This window comes from Hyperoodon ampullatus (assembly GCF_949752795.1).
Source record: "Hyperoodon ampullatus genome assembly, chromosome: 7".
In the NCBI taxonomy this organism is placed as follows: Eukaryota; Metazoa; Chordata; class Mammalia; order Artiodactyla; family Ziphiidae; genus Hyperoodon; species Hyperoodon ampullatus.
Window position 1 is genome coordinate 12,576,555 of NC_136920.1, and position 16,759 is coordinate 12,593,313.

The window sequence follows — 16,759 nt, forward strand, 5'->3', positions numbered from 1 at the left end:
CAGCCCTGGCCCCTCCAAACCACTGCTCCATCCCCCTGAAGCAGCTGCCATAGGCGCTGGAGGCATGGCTCCTTCCCATCTTCCCTCAAATCCTTCAGTTTTGGGGAAATGTCCCTTCCCAGCGCTCTCCCTGACCATCCTCTCCTCTGGCTGTCTTAACTGTGCTAGGGCTTTGGTTTCTTCAGCTGCAAAACGGGGACAACAGCACCCCCACGGAAGGCTGCACCGAGAGCTGGCTGGGACGAGGTCACAGAGGTCTGCATAGGTCCTGGCGGAGCCCAGGGCTCCATTCACGGCGGGTGGGTGGGGGGCATCATATCAACAGGGCTCCTGAGGGGCTTCTGGGGACTTCGTGGCAGGGTGAGCTGCGACAGGTGCTGGGGTTTGGGCAGGTGCTGCTGATGCCCATGACTGGCTCCAGCTGATCAGTAAGGGCCGGACTGAGCACATACGAGCCCTGACAGGGTAACGTGCTCCCGCCACGGGCCTTGAGCAGGGGGGCTGCTATTTAAAGCGCCCTAGGCTGGGCCTCATCCCCTGATCCTAAGGTCCCCTTGGGCTTGGTCCAGGGAGCAGGTTTCAGGGAGAAGTGCCCCTTGGCAGTGGGTCCCAGCTGGTGGGGTGCTGAGAGCTCCCAGGGAAGGGAGGAGGGCACGGGCTGCCTCCGGGACAGAGAGTTCCAGCTCGGGGCTGGTGGGACACGGGAGGTCACCTCGCTTGCCTGCAGGGGGGCCAGGACACCAGGGTCAATGTGAACCACAGAGGACAGGATGATGCTGTAAGAGGCCTGTCCAGTGTCACCAGCAGCCTCTAGGTCAGCCCATGAGATTTCCCACCTGGCAGAGGTGGCTTCAGGCATCCGGGCCAAAAATGGGCTAGAAGTTGAGCCTGAAGGAAGGGATGACAGCCAGGTCCAGGCCACCGGGATACATCTGACATCAACTGAGCACCTCCCATGTCCTGGACTAATCCTGCCATCCTCACAGCAGTGATGCAGGGTAACAGCCTCACTGTCAAAAACAGGCTGCGTCTGAGTCCTGGCTCTGCACTTACTGGCTGTGTGACCTTGGACAAGTTACTTAACCTCTCTGTGCCATGGTTCCTTATTTCTAAAGTGGGGCTAAGAACAGTATTGTCACAAGGGTTAAGTGAGTCATACACTTAAGCCAGCACCTGTCACAGACTAGGTGCTCAGTGAATCTGGCTCTTCCGCTAAATATTTCTATTCAAGAACGAGGAGGCTGAGGCTCAGAGACTCTGCCGCACACCTTCAGAGGAGCAGGAGGCTGAGCAGGCAAGAGACACAGGTCCTTCCTTCTGCCGTCCAAAGCCCACATCCACTGCAGGAACGTCAGGGTTAGAAGGGGCCTTAGAAACAGTCCTGGGGCCCCCTTTTATGGGTGAGTAAACCAAGGCTCAGAGAGGCCCCAGCGGCTCCCAGCTTTCCCATTACCTCCACGCCACCTGGTGCTGAACACACAGAGTCCCCAAGCTGGCCCATCCCTTCCCCTTCCTCACAGCACGCCCTTCTCGAATTCCCCGAGAGGCACTCCCATTAACAGAGTGTCGCCCCAGGGAGCCTGGGCTGAGACCCTCTCTTTTGCACTCTTGATACATAACTCTCTTGGAAGCCGGCAAAATCCACACGAGCTCCCTCGCTGGAGATCAACCCGAAAGAAGGCATCAATCATTTGTACGGTTTCACGCAGAGTCATCAGTGGCTAGCTCTCCACCTCTCGGCGGGTGGGGTCCCCATCTCTCTGCAGCTCAGCTGGTGAAGAATAGGACACCTCAGCCTCAAGCCCACCTTCCCTAGACCCCGTTTAGCCCTACCTGCTGAGGCCTGGTGTCTGGGCCACAGCTGCCAGTCCCAGACCAAGGGCAGCATCCCCAGGCCAGAAAGTCACCACCCCTCCAGACCTCAGTTACCTCTTCTGAAGAATGAGGAGCCTGGACTAAGGGGAGGCTTGTCTTTTTGTATTTGTTAATATTTATTTACGTCCACAGCTGAGGCTGCATGTGCCCATATAGGAACCACAAACAATGAAAAGGTGGAATATAAATGTAGAAACAAACTTCAGAACAAAAAGTAAGTAGATTAAAATAGAAGGTTGGGGAAATTGTTGTACATGTGTAAGGCATAAAGGCCCTCACAGGAGCTACATGTAATACTATCATTAGACTCCACGCTTCCTGGTGGCCAAAGTTAAAAGGGAAATTGGGTAAGGACTCTTTTAGCTCTGTAAGGTGTTGCAATCCTTGGGGCCCTGAGGGGAGGGCCCAGGACTCCCATTCCCATAATGAATGGGATGCCCCATGTGACAGGGCTTTGAAATGAGAAGATGCTCTAAAAACAGTGAAAGGGACAGGTACCTGCTGCCTGCTAGACCCTCTGGGTCTGTCTGTGTTGGATGCTGGAGCTTGACTAGTCTTGAGGGGTGCATCTGACTTGGGGGACTGACTGCAGGGAGACTGGACCCCGGGCAGCCTGCAGGGTGAGTGGTGGCCCCCAGAGGTTTTACAGATGAGATGAAGTGACTTGCTCCAGGTCACACAGCCTAGTTCCAGAGTCCGTGTCTTAACTGGTGCTTCTGAGGAGCACGATTCAGCTAAAGGCCTGTTTCTGAACCCAGGAGCAGTCGGCCCGTGTTCCCCATGGAGTGAGGGGCCATGGCCTCAGGGACCACAAAGAGCTCTCTGGGTCTTCCTGTGGCTCCAGACTCCTGGTCACACCACCACGGGGAGACTGTGGGCATTGGCCCCACTCTGCAGATAAGGAAAACTGAGCCCGGGGGTCGGGGGGTGGGTCCACGGGCTGCCTGGAGGTGCGTGGGTGGTGGGCCCAAAGCTAGAAACTTTATGTGTCCTCTTATTCCAGCCTTGTCAGACAGTAGGGGTACCACCCCAGCTTTACAGATGGAGAAACCGAGGTCACAGAGGGGCAATGGCTTGCCCGAAGATCCCATGACAAAGACGAGGCAGGGCTGGGATTTCAAAGTAGCCTCCTTGAGTTACTTAAAAGGAAAACTCTCTGCCCGTCAGTGCGATTCCTTATTCCCACATGTTCCTTTGGCCATTCAAGTCCCTCTCCCTCCCAGGTGTGGGGTCCCACACAGAAGCTGGGCTCTGGGAGGCATGGGGAGGGGCAGGGCAGCGAAGGAGGTGACAGAGAAGGAGCACGTGTGGGCCGGGGGCCACGTGCACAGCCAGCCTGGGCCTGGGTGTGTGCAACCCAAGTTAGGGGCCGGAAAGCTGCTGCTTTTCACACGTCAGCTGTGCCGAAGCAGAAGGCAGAGCCGAGCCAGCCCGGGGCTGAGGCCGGATTTCAGCAAGAGATGGGTCCTCACACGCCCAGGCCCTGGGACTGAAACGGTGGGCCTGAAACCGGTGGGGGCAGGAGGGGGATGCTGCTGCCTCTGCTCCCCTCCCCCCGCAGAGTCTCAGACTCGAAAGCCCCTTCCCAGCCCTCCCCACCAGGGCAGGCTTGAAGGACCAGGGGAAGCGCCTCCTATGCCCCTCACCACGAGCCCATGGGTGGGTATGGCTGTTCTCATGTCACAGATAGAGAAACCGAGGCTCCGAGGTTAAATAACCCAGGGAGTGGGAGGCCAAGTCAGGCTTCGAAGCCAGGCCTCTCTGCTGCGTTCTCTCCACATCCACGGGCTTGCTGGCCAGAGCCCCTCCCCACGAAAGAGCAATCTGGGAGCTGGGCACAGAGTTCAGGGGAGAGGATGAAAAGGAGGGGCCCCAACTACTGGGGGCCACGGCTACGGTCATGCTGGGCTGGACCCGGAAATAGCTCCCACCATTATTCTATCACCAGTTATTTAAAAAAAATTCTTATGTGGCATCTGCTACATGCCAGGTATAGTAGTAGCAAGCAGCTCACAGATATTACCCACTTTAATTTCATCCTTTGAGCAACCCTATGAGGTAAGTGCTATTGTTAACCCACTTTACAGATGAGGAAACAGGCCCAGAGAAGTTGAGAAACTTGCCCAAGGTCACTCAGCTGGTGAGGGCCAGGCCGCGAGGCTCCAGTCTGTGCTCTCAGCCCCTCCCGAGCCCTCATCAGGGCTCCCTTTATCACAGAGGCTCCAGCTTCTCGTTCTCACGCTAATTATTTTCCACTCATCTACAACAAGCAGAATTTGCCATCTGCCACGGGCCCTGTCACTGACACCAGCCAGCTCCCTGGGAATCAACTAGCTGTTCTGGGCGAGTGGCTGGCTGCTGGGGGACGAGGAGGGAGGGCCCGGGAGGCAGCAGGACTCTCCCGTGGCTACTCCGCAACCCTCCCCGTGCTCTCCTTGGGGGCGGGGGGTGCGGTTACACCAGGGCTTACTTAGTCCTGGGCCGGAATGGACCTGTTTCCCATAGTGGAAGAGGTTCCCCTCTGGCCAGGCCAGGTTTTATTTCTGAATTCTTCCTTGGAGACTGTTTATTTTCCTGAAACTAGGAATGGCCTTTGTCCCACACTCATTCTGGTGCCCGGGGAAGAGGTGCCCTGGGGCGGCCCAGAGAGGCGGGCTCTGCTGGCGTCCTGATGGGCGCTCGCGGCACCTGGGTTTCCCAGCCCCTGGCCAGTTCCTCCCGTCTGTCTGGATGGATGCAGGCACCCATCCCAGGTTTGTTTCTATCCGGGTGGAGTCCTTTCTGTGCTGCCCCTGTGGTCTTCTCATGGTCCCTCACGCGCTGAAACGTCTTTACCCCGCCTCCCCTGGAACCCACCCTCTCAAATGCGTGCACCTGGAGGGTGATGGCTCACCGAAGGAGCCTGCCGCTGCCTTCCCTCCTGCCCTGGAGTGGGACAGCCCCGAGTCTGAATCTTGGTTCTGTCACTTCTAGTTGCCTGTGACCTTCATTGCTCGGAGCCTCAGTTTCCTCATCTGCAAAAGAGGACAATGGAGGTACCCGCTTCACAGGGAGTCATAAGGAGTAAGTGAAATAATGCATACAAAGCACTCAGCTCTTGGGAAGTATCAGTTGATTTCATTATTATTTACCCATCATCCCTCCTGAGGGCGCTTAGACCTCGTCCTCACTGCCCGAGCTGTGGCAGGGCTGCTCGTCTCCGTGAGGGAAGTCAAGCCTCCCACACGGAAAGGCCCTGCTCCCGATCCCTGGCACCAGGCTGACCCATGCCTGCCCTCATCCGTGCCAGCCTACATAATGCCCTGACCTACCTTCTCAGGCAGGGATGCCAGCTTCTCCTAGGAGCCCCGCCTGCCAGGCTGAGGCTTCACTGGCCCTTAATCCACGAAGAGCCACCGAGATGGGAATCGCCATCCCACGGCTCAGCTGGGACTGGGGAGCTCCGGCCCAAGGCCACACCTGTGCTCCTGCGGAATGCCCCTGTCTGTCTGTGTTCCCAGCTCAGTGGCTCAGTGGCTGGATGCCCTGAGGGGAAGCAGCCCACTGCTCATGCCCAGCTGCCCAGTGCTGCATCCTACTGGCAGTCCCCGCCAGGCCCTCTCACCCCTCACCTCCCCCAGGGCCTCTGCTCTCCTGCGAGCCAGTGCCTGGGGGGCCCCCAGAAGGCCATTCATTTGCAATGCTCTGGCCGGCTTCCCAAGAGCTTCCGAGAAGAGACTCCCTGTTCCAGGTGCTGGCAACACCTCTGAGAGGAATTAGCACCCTCCGCTTCATGAGGGGCCCCCTAGCGAGGCTGCTAATGAGGATGCTAAATGGGCACACCTAGCCTGACACCCCCACTCTGGGAACCCACCCGCACGCCCAGCATACCCTGTGCCACCATGGTCCTATCGCGCCCGCCTCCTCTGCCTGCACTGGGGGAAATGCTCTCCAGACTCCGGGAGGCTGCATGGGCCGCGGAGGATCCGCGGAGGGGCCACCTGCCCGGACAGCACGGCCATCTAGGGCACAGGCCCGTACTCAGGCTATTGAGTTTCACTTCAACCATTCCCGGGGCATCGCAGAAGCAGGCAGGGATCGAGTGACTGCGTAACACAAGCTCTTTCCCAGGGGAGGAGGTCTGCAGAGTTCCCGTGTGTGACCGGAGGGCCAGCGTCCCCTGTCCCCTACAGAGCATTGCTGGAGGTGGCAGGTGCTGCTTCCAACGGCCCTCAGGCCTCAGCCCAGGCCCTGCCCCTCTGTGGCCCTCCTCTCCTGTGCCCAGCGAGCGGATGGCAGTGCTCTCCCAAGTGGGTTTCTGGAAACCCTCAGACACCCCCAGATGAGGGGAGACGGTCACAGCAGGCTAGGGTTTGCAGGCTATGATGGTCAGAGCAGCTTTGACCTCTTTTACATATTGGGGCTCCTTGTAACACTGTGTTTGAGCTAAACAGTCTCAGTGCTTAAAAACGTTTGAGAGGCCCTGGACAGGATGACCTGTCAGGTCCACTCTGGCCTTGACTTCTAGAGTTCTACTTGCTATTTTGGTGCAGGACGGCTCCACCCAGGAGCCCAAGCTAATTCGACCATCACACGTGTCTGCCTGACCTGAGCCACAAAGGGCCAAAGGAAACACTGAGCCAGGTGCTCAGAGACGCCTACGGGCCCCTCATCCCCTCGCACCTCCCCAGGCATGACAAAGCCAGACCCAAGCACGTGACCACAGGCCTCCAGGAAGTGGTGCGGGCTCCGAGGGCCACTGCACGGAGGACAGGGCTGGACCTGGCTTTCGTCCTCGTGCTTCTGTCCACTCCGACGTGCACTGAGCCGTGACCGTCAAAGTACAGTACAGGGCTTCCCTGGTGGCGCAGTGGTTGAGAGTCCGCCTGCCGATGCAGGGGACACGGGTTCGTGCCCCGGTCCGGGAAGATCCCACATGCTGCGGAGCGGCTGGGCCCATGAGCCATGGCCGCTGAGCCTGCGTTCCGCAGCGGGAGAGGCCACAGCAGTGAGAGGCCGCGTACCGCAAAAAAAAAAAAAAAAAAAGTACCGTACAGCACGGAGTCACTTCCCAAGACGAATCAACCACCGCTTCCTCCTCCTCGGTAAAAAAAAAAAAAAAAAAAAAGTACAGTACAGCACGGAGTCACTTCCCAAGACGAATCAACCACTGCTTCCTCCTCCTCGGTAAAACGGGATGGTGATGACAGCGCCTCCCTCGTGGAAGAGGACAAAGTGAGTTCAAAGCTGTGAAGTGCTGAGAGCCGGGTCCCGCACAGAGCGGGTGCTTGGTAGCATTAGCTACGTGCGCACACGTTTACAGTTTTAGTTAAATCCACCCCCTCCTCAAAAGTGCATTAGGGCTCCTAACTGCCCTTTAAATAAGATTAAAACTCCCAACCACTCCCGACCCCGCCCCCTCCGGCCCTGCCACTGGGCAAGCCAATTTCCTGCTCCCATGTCCATCTCCTGCTCATCAATGGAGTGGGCCCTGCCCGGTGCTTCCTGCTCTCCAGACGCCCGCTCACTTCAGGGGTTCCTCCCCGGCGAAGCTCAGGGCCTGTCCAGTTGGCCTTAAGCCCCAGTCCTGGTTGGCCAGCCTGTGGCTAACCAGTGACGTGGCAGCCTACCTTCCTGCGGGCTCCGGGCGCTCCCGCCTTGCCCTCTCTGCTACGCTGGAGGCCCCCAAGGAGGAAACCTTGGCCTCCCCCTGCTTCTCTCCTGGCCTGGGGGATGGGCCCAGAGGCTCGGGGCCATATAGGCTAGCAATGGGGGGAGCACTGGCCTCCACAGCGGGGGCTGCCCCATCAGGCACCTGATAAAGGTCAGCCTTCTGCATCCTCACGCCCCTCGGTCCTGCCCTGTATCTGGGCAGGTGAAGGCTGGGAGAGAGCAGGGCCCGACCTCGGGCTCCGGAGCTGGGTGTCACTTTCCTTCCCAGAGGACTCACCCTCAGGGCCTGGGGCCCCAGCCTCGTCACACTGTCACTTCTGTGGCCTCTGCTTCCAGGCCTCCTCCCTGGGTGTGGCAGGAGGTGGAGCCGGGGCCACTTGCCTAGCACAGCCCTGGTGACCGAGGGCTGGACCGCTGCCCCCACTTCCAGCCCTGCGTGGCACTCCACAACCACTTAACAAGGTCACGGCAGGGAGCTAACGGGCACTTGGCGGGGCCTCTCGCAGTCAACCTGGGGCAGGTGCCCATGGCCCCATTAACTGCCCACTACCAGTAGGGATGAGACAGGCCTTTCACTGTACCTGCCGGCCCTGGGGAGGTCGGCAAAGCTGCTGGTGACTCCAGGGCACGAACCTTTCAACAAGAGCTGACGGCGTCATCGAGAGAGACCAGCAGGGCCGGGCACTGAGTGCTAACGGGATGCCCGCCTGGGGTTCAGGAGATGGACAGGGTCCTGGCCAGACCGGCTGAGGCCGAGGCTCCTTCCTGCCAGGCAGAAAGTGGCACCTTGTCTCCTTTGGGGCTCGGGGTGGGGAGTGCGACAATGCCTGTTCCCTCGGCAGGCCCAGCCCTTCGCCGCTTGCCCAGGAAGGCTCTGGAGTGGGGCGGGGGGGGGGTGAGGGAGTCGGTGAGAGCTAGGGGACCAGAGGGGGGCGGCCTGCGTCACGGCTCCTGCTGACTGCCCCACCCTTGGCGGCTGCTGGCTGCTATAAATACCACTCCTGCCTCTGGATGGTGCAGGAGGTGACCTAGAATCGTGGGCTCTGGGGCCTCCTGGGTGCCCCTCCCTGCCAGCGTCAGATGGAGCTGCCCGACCAGAACATCCCTGCAGCCCGACAGCCCACCCCCACCTTGAGCGGGGCCCCCGCCAGGGCTGGGAAGACCCTGACACTGAGGGGACGGCTGCGGCTTCCCGACCCTGAGTCCCCCACAACCGTCCTTTCTACCACCTTGGTGGCAAGTGCCGGGGACACTGGGTCCCCAGAGAGCGAAGGCCTGGCCGACCCACAGAGGAGACAGGAGGCGAGGCCCGTAACCACCCACCGCAGCCTCCGTCCTCAAGCCCGAAGGCTCCAAGGCCCCTTGACCCCGGGCCCCCGGCCCCCTCCTCTGTCCACGGTTCCTCGGCAACCCCACCTGGCTTCCAAAGTTGCCATCTCCCCAGAAGCCTCCCTGGATGCACTCGACTGTGACTGTCCTTCTTCTAATCGGTGGCAGGCGTCTGAGTAAGCCCTTCCCTCCTCAAGAGACCCCAGGCGGACCCGGGCCCCAAACCCCAGGCTGGGCTGACCCAGGAGCACAGGACACGAGGCGGCCCCGGGCCTGGCAGCGGTGAGGACCCCAGCCCTCACGTGGCCAGAGTTTGGTTTCAGACTCCCGGGCTTAGGGCGGCGCCGGGACGTGAGGCGGGAAGAGGCTGGGAACAGCTCCCCAGGTGGGGCCTGGGGGTGTGGACACAGGTGAAGCCTAGTGAAAATTAAGTTCATGCAGCACGCAGCCACCCTGCACCCTCCACCGCACGGGGTGCCCGCTACATGCCAGGGGCTGTGGCAGTAAACAAAGGCCCAGGTGGGGCCAGCCCTCCAGGAGCTGACAGGCTAGAAGGAAAGAGGTTTCAAGCGTATCTTCACTCACAACGGTGAAAAATTCTACGACCTGTGCTCGGAAGAGGGGTCGTGTTGGAGCCTGAGCAGGGAGGTGAGGGGCAGCTGTCTTAAGAGCTGGGGGCCGGAGCTGAGATCTGAAGGATAAGACGGAGTAAGGCGGCCACAAAGAGAGGGTAGTGGGGGAACACATGGAAGAGGCCCGCGTGCAGAGCCTGGAGGATGGGTTAAAGACCAGACCGGCCAGACGGGAGCAGAGGGGAGGGCCAAGCTGGAGACGCTCCTGGGGTCTTGTGAGCCAGGCTTCGTCCTGGGAGCAGTGGGAAACTCCGGGCCAGGGCGGGCACGACGGGGGTGGGGAGAGGAGCAGGGCTCAGACTGAGATTCAGCAGACAGTGGTGACAGACGGGACGGGCGCTGCCGAGGATGCCCCAGCCTGACTGCCGTGCAACTGGACAGGCGGAGGGGCCGGCACTGCATCAGCCCTCGGAGCCCTGAGACACCGGGGCCGGCCGGCTCTGGAGCACTTCCTGCAGTCCGGGAAGGATGGACCACGCCCTGCTTCACCCGATCCTGGAGGAACGCACTCCCCAGAGTTTCAGCTCGGCCCTGTCGTGCCCTCGGGTGTGCCACAGGCCAGGGTGCCGGTCCAGCAGGCACCCATTCAGGGGTGGTCCCTGGGCTCTGCTCCCACACCTGAGGGCTCCCCACAATGAGCTTGAGGTTGGAGGCATTTCTCCTTCAATGTTCAACTCCTTACTCTTCCGGCCACTGGCTCTGACCACAGATACGGCCACACGGAGGGGGCCGTAACTCAGGCAGAGGAGACCTCAGAGTTGATGGGAACCCCCTACAGAAGGGGGAACAGGCTCGGGGAGAGGGTGTCTCTGTCTGCTGGCCGACCACCACCCCAGCCCCACACCCCACTGAGGGGCTCCACCGCACTGATGAGCTGGCCTGTCCATGGGAGGGTGGCTTGTAGTGCCCACCTGCCACTGGGGGGCGGGCGCACAGCAGCGGGGAGGGCACCGCAGGCCGTGCTCTCGGGACACGGTGGGCACTCGAGTCCCCTCCCAGCGACAGGGTCCCTGAGAGACCCATGTGCCTGCAGCCCGGGTGGCCAGGGGGGCTCCCCAGGATCCTGGGGCCCGCTGTCAGCAAGGAGGAAAGGGAGCACCTGGGGAATGACTCCCCTCTGAGAGCCTCAGCGATCTCCCGTTTCCCCAGGACTCGCTTTTTTATTCCCCTGAACGCTCAACTGCCAAGGGCCTTCGGCCTCTGCCTGGGGGACACAATCCCAGGGAAGATGCTGAAATACTGATGCCACTGAACGGCTGCCCTGGGAGGGAGATGGGCCAGGAAGGACCACTCCAGGCACAGTGTTTTAAATCAATCAGAACCGAGGCCAAAACCTAGGCCGTCAGTGACTCGCCTGTGACCCTGGAGCCTCTAAGCCTCTTTCCTCTCCAGACAATGGAGGCGGGAACAGTGGCTGCCTCCTGGGCTGCTGGGGGACGGGAGACGACCTGGTGAAGGGCCTGTCCTGCAGATCCTCATTCTGCGTCCTCCCCGTGACCCTCATCTGCTCTCTGCCAACTTCCTAGGAATGTGAGGAGAACAAACAAGACAGAGCGGAGGCTTCTTAGAAGGAAAGCACTATAAAAAGCCTCACAATGTGATTACTTCCCTTTAAGACAGAGCCCTGGGCTTCGACATCCCCCCTCCCCCCCCACCGCCACCGTGGGGCCTCATCAGGATTCTCCCAGCGTCCCTTCTCCTCCTGGCTCACACCTACACAATGGGGAGACCAGAGGCAGAGCACAGGCCCACCGGGAGACACGTCCCCGCCCCAGCATCTCCCCTACCAGAGGCAGAGGGCTAAAGGGGGCCTGGACGGCAGGCAGGCTGGTTTCTAGGCCCCGTGGCCTGCTCTGTGCGGCCCTTCCACCACCCTCAGCGCCTGGCCTCCTCTCAACTCTTCTGGGCCTTGGGAGGACACATGAGATCACGTCTGGGAAGGGCTCAGAGTTCCTCAGAGAAAAAAGGCCAGAGGGATCCAAGGTGGGATGAATTATGTATCAATGTGCTCATTTATTAGCACTTTGGTTTCAGTCGGGGGCAGAGGGGGAGACGCACGGGGCTCGCGGTCAGAGAATCCAGGCTTGGTCCTGGGCTCGGCCGCTACTAACTGTGGGCAAGTTGCAGCCTCTTGGAGCCCCGATTCCTGTAAAAGGGGTGGGAGATAAGATCTGAGTGGTTAAAGTACAACCTGCAAACGGACACTGCGAGGGTACCAGCCTCACAGCGTTCGCGTTCCCGTTCCCAGGGGTGACAGTCGAGTGCTTGGCAGGGGCTGCTTGAGCACAAGGTGCGTTAAGGAGCCTCCTTCTGGATGAAAGGTCTGACGATGGGGCTGTTGAAAATGCCGCCCGAGCTTGCAGACTCTGTGTCCATCCCCAGGCGGGCACCCATCCCTGACCAGCAGCAGGAGAGAGGGCTGAGCAGGGCCTGGCGGCCACTGTGACTTAAAAGGGGACTAGCACTCCCCTCTCCCGTGTCAGTCCTGCTCCCCAGGTAAGAGGTGGTGGTGGAGGGACCAGGCGGCCTCCTCAGCCCCAGCACACAGCCGGCCCCCCAAGGGCCAGCATGGGTGACTGGACAACCTCTTGCAGCTGCACCCACCTGAGAAGGCTGTCCCCAAGCCTGAGCGAGGACGCTCTCCTGGCTCCCCTCTGTGTACGGAGCTCTTGGCCCATGGTGGGTGCAGTACAGCCTCTTGGTGACAGCCTGCTATTCCTCACCGCTTGTCTGACAGGTACCAAGTGGTGGAGTGACCACAGGCCACAGCAGTGGGCTTGCTAAAGGCCACAGTGCAAAGCAAGGTGGGCACCCCGCAGTGAGGCGAGATTCCTCATCCTCCCAGGCCTGAAGCCACAGGCAGGACTGCAGGGAGGGAGGTGACGGCTCCCTGCCCAGCTAATGCAGGCGTCTCCCTGGGGTCCCAGCTCCGGGGAAGAAAGGGCTCCCTCTCCCCTGGGACACCAGGCCCTCCCAGCCTCTGTTTACCTGATCTGTTTCCCTTGGCCCCGAGGACCAGGCCCCTGGCCTCAGGGAGCCGCCAGCACATTCTGGGTCAGCGAAAGCCACTCTCAGGAGGGCAGGCGGAGGGGAGGGCCCAGGGCCAGAGAAGTTCCTGGGGCTGATTCTTCTGAAAGGGGGTGAGGGCAGGCCAAGGATTGGTTGAATCCAGGCAGGCTCTCCTCGCTGGGAGGAAGGGCAGGGGCCGTGGACAGGCGCAGCAACCCCAGGAAAGGACGGGGCAGAGGGGTCTGGTGGAACGCTCCTGGCTTGGGCCATGTGCTCCTCTGACCCTGGCCACACAAAAGTCCCATTGATGCCACCCCTCGCCTCCACACTGGTGCCCTGACACAAGGGCTCTGGGGACCTCTCTTGCTCCTTGCTGACTGTCCAGCTGCCGCTGCCACTGCTGCCCTGGCACGCCAGGCATGCCAGGCCCAGCACTGCAAAGTCACATGCTCTGCGTGGGCGAGGCCAGGCACTGCTGGGGCAGCATCGAGGACTGCAGGGTGTGGCGCTTATGGGCAGTGCAGCCCTTCTCAGTTATGCAAAAAAAGCTGGAAGCCCAGAAGCAGCGGACCACTTGCCTGCCACCCCCGTCCAGCCCCACCCGTCTTCCTGGAGGACGAATCCTTGGGCAAACAGTCAGCCAGGTGCTGGCGGCGCAGCAAAAGCAGGGCTGGGAAAAGCAAATACTGTGGGTCACCCCCACCCCACCCTGCACACCGAGACTTCTCTAGGGGACAGCGTACGTAAACCCGCAGGAGACGTGCAAGGGGAGGGTCAGGCTGACCTGGGCCTGGAGCTTGGCCACGTCCTGGCTGGGTGACTCTGAACAAGTCTCAGGACCTTGGGGTGATGCCCACGTGCACCGCTCTCGTGAAGGTTAAATGGGAGGAGGCCCGCGTGGGAGCGCTTAGCGCAGTTTGGCATAGACTAGGGTCTCGATTCATGGGGGCTCTGTCCAGTGCCACGTGGATGTGGGGTGAAGCTGGGACAGGTCACAGAACGAGGGGCAGCACCGTGGAAGTCTGCACCACACCCTCCGAGGGCATGCTCATTCATGGCCTCCTGGCCTCAGCCCCTGGGGGAGACTTCTCACCTATGGCTCAACCAGCAGGGGCTGCTTCACCAGTAGGGGCTGCTCCACCAACAGAGGCTGCTCCACCAGCAGGGGATGCTCCACCAGCAAGGGATGCTCCTGCTGGCCCCAAACTCAGGGCAGCCATAAGTCAGACCCCGGAATTCCCTCCAGCTGCTTAGGGCCCCACTGGGCCCCATGCAGGGCTCCTGCTTCAGGCTGGCCCTGCCCCACAAGCAGCCAGAGGGGCACTGTCTACTCCTCCTCGAAGACCCCACCCTGGGGTTGAACGGCTCACGCTGATGAAGCAGCTTGGCCTTTATCTGCTCTACTACTCGCCACAGTCGAGCGCTCTGCAGGGTCTGAGCTCTTCATGACTCCGTGCCTTTGCACAGGCCGTTCTCGCTGCACAGGATGCCTTTTCTAATCCTGTTCTCCTGGGAACTCCTCAGCCCGCCAGGGCTTAGCCTAAACACCCCCTCCTCGGTGAAGCCCACAGAAGCCTGCCAACCCCAAGGCAGACCTGATCGGCGCCCCTCCATTCCTGCCCCAGGTACCCTGGTTCCCCACCAGGCTGGGAGCTCCTAGAGGGCGGGGCTGCACCTTCTGCCTGTGTCTGTGGCACCCAGACAGTGCCTGGTGCCTAGCAGCTGCTCAAGAAAAGTCACGCTGTTGGCCTGTTTGGCCAAAGAGATTTAAGACAGAGTGTGGGAACCTGGGCAAGACAGCTTCCCTGACGTAGCAGATGGGGGCTCGAGGTTTCCCCTCCCTTGGACACTGTCCACGCTCTGAGCACCAAGCTTCACCACAGTCAGAGGCGGCTTCGGGGGCTGCAGGCTGCCTCTCCATCTCCAAAAGCAGAAAGCAAAGTTAACAGGAGGGTGAGCACAGGGAAGGGAAGTGCAGCCGGAACTGCAGGGAGAAAGGGAGTTGTGGCTGCCATCTGCTGTGAACAAGATGTTTGGAGAACACGCACTCCTCAGCTCTGAGGTCTCCCAGCCAACTCGCGGAGGGCGGGCCGCCCCTCTGCAGATGGGAGCCGGTGGCTCAGCCAAGCCTGAAAGGGGCCAGGCCCCCTCCCGCCTGCCCAGACCCTCCAGCTGCCCCCGTCTGACCTCCTGCTTCTCAAGCAGACTGGGGGCCTGGATGCCAGCCCAGGGCATGGGCCACACCACCCCCTCCAGGGAGCCCCCTGCAGGCTCTGGGGAGCCAACTCCACCACAATAAAGCATCTCAAACATAATGATAATAAGGGTGACAATACCAATTACTACTTAGCGAGAGCCCAGCGACCTGCCAGAGGTCTTGTACTGGGAGCTTGTGGCCATTATCTCACTTTAGCCCATCACCCCAGGGAGGAGGGAGGAGACATGGAGAGTCCAAGAGAGGACCTTTGCCCTGCTCTGCGGTGCGGGGGCACCTGGCCACCTAGGCCCATCAGGAGAAGGTCCTCGGGCCCTCCCTCAGTCTCTAAGCTGGGGGCTCAGTGAACAACAGGAGAACATCTGGGTGGGAAGGAACCTTCTGGGCCACTGAGTCACACATGCTCATTTCAGGGAGGAAAGTGAGGGCTAAGGATGCAGAGACCTGCCCCAGGCCACACCAAGGTCAGCAGCAGGTCGGGGGCAGAACATGACCCCTGGCCTGCAACCCAGCTCCCAGGGCCTCCGCAGGCTCCTGTGCAAGGCTGTCCTCTGGCCTTTAAAGAAGGGTGCCCTTGGAGGGCTGAGGTGTGCTGGCCCTGTCTTGAGGGCCCATCCCAGTTCGGGCCAGGCCTCCCTCATGCCCTGTCTGCTCAGGCTGCTGAGAAGCAGCCTCCATGCCCGACCGAAGCAGGGGGCTGAGCTGAGAGCCGGGGAGGGAGAGCCCTGCTCTCGTGGTTGTGCCTGCAGCCTCACTGCTCCGGAGGCTGGGCCCGCGAACCCCATTAGTTCCCCGGGCCACCCTGCCCTGAGCCTGCTCACAGAGGGATTAGTGTGGCCAACAAGGCTGGACATGCTGGCCAGGGGGCTAGGCAGCCCGCTCATCAGAGACACTGGAGCTCCCTGCTGGTACCCAGCCAACAAAAACCGCTGCATCTCTCACCAGACCAGGAGGGTGGGTAGGGGGCTGAGAAGCCTGCCCACCTAGACTGAACTGTGCCAGGGTCCTGAATGTCGCCCAGGGACCTCAGCCCTGGCAGCCTGGCCGCCAGGGCGGTGGGGGGCTGCCGGCCCTTGCCATTCCAGCCTGGAGAGGACAGGGGGCGACTCCCCCTCGCTTTGGCAAGTGGAAGGCAGGAGCTCTGGGGCAATCACGCAGAACTGCGCATCCCATCCCACTCCCAGCCCAGCTTGCCCCACGCGGCCCTGCTGCTGCCGCCCCCACAGGCCCGCTCTCCAGCCGTGCGCTCCACATTCTGTCTGCTCGGTCCTCCCCAGGCCCCCACACACCGTAACTGCGACACCTTTGTCCCGCGGCCTGCTCTCCGGAGGGCGGCACAGGCCGCTGGCAGCCCGAAGGGCCCGAAGCTGTGCTCCGGGGCATCTGTGGGCCCGGAAATTGCGCACAGCCCTGTGTGAATTCTTTTGGAGGGGAGCCGACAATTTTCACCCTTTCTCCAAGGGTGCTTGGCCCCTGGGCTGGGTCACTGTGCCGGCCCCACTTCCTGCCTCTCAGCACCCCCATGGGGCCGCCCTGTCTGTGAAATGCCTGGGGATCAAGGGAATCAATGGCTTCTCTGTTCTTTGGAGGGAAGGCGTTTCATCACCCTTGGGGGAATCTTTCAGGGAGGCAGGGAGCAGCCAGGCCCACTCTTTGGGCTCAGGACCCTCGATGCCTCATGGCTCCTCCCATGTTGGGAAGTGGGGTCACTGTGCATGATGGAGGTGTGGGGTTAGGCGGGGAGGGGCGGGGAGGGGCGGGGAGCGTGCCGTGGGGCAGGAGGGAGGCCTGAGGGCTCCGTGGAGGGAACTGCCCCCCCTCCCTCCGGCCCCCACTCCCCCGGTTCCCGGGACTCCCTTTGTATGAGCCGCTCTTGCTACCCAGACACCTTCACGAACAGCTCCCGCCTGGGCTGAGGCACAGCCAGGCCGGGGTGAGTGAGTCAGCCAGGGAAATCCCAGCACCCGCACCCACCGCTGGGTGACAGTGCCGCTGACACCTACGGAGCGGGGTGCCCAGCCCCTCCCGGCAGAGGGCGAGAGAACGC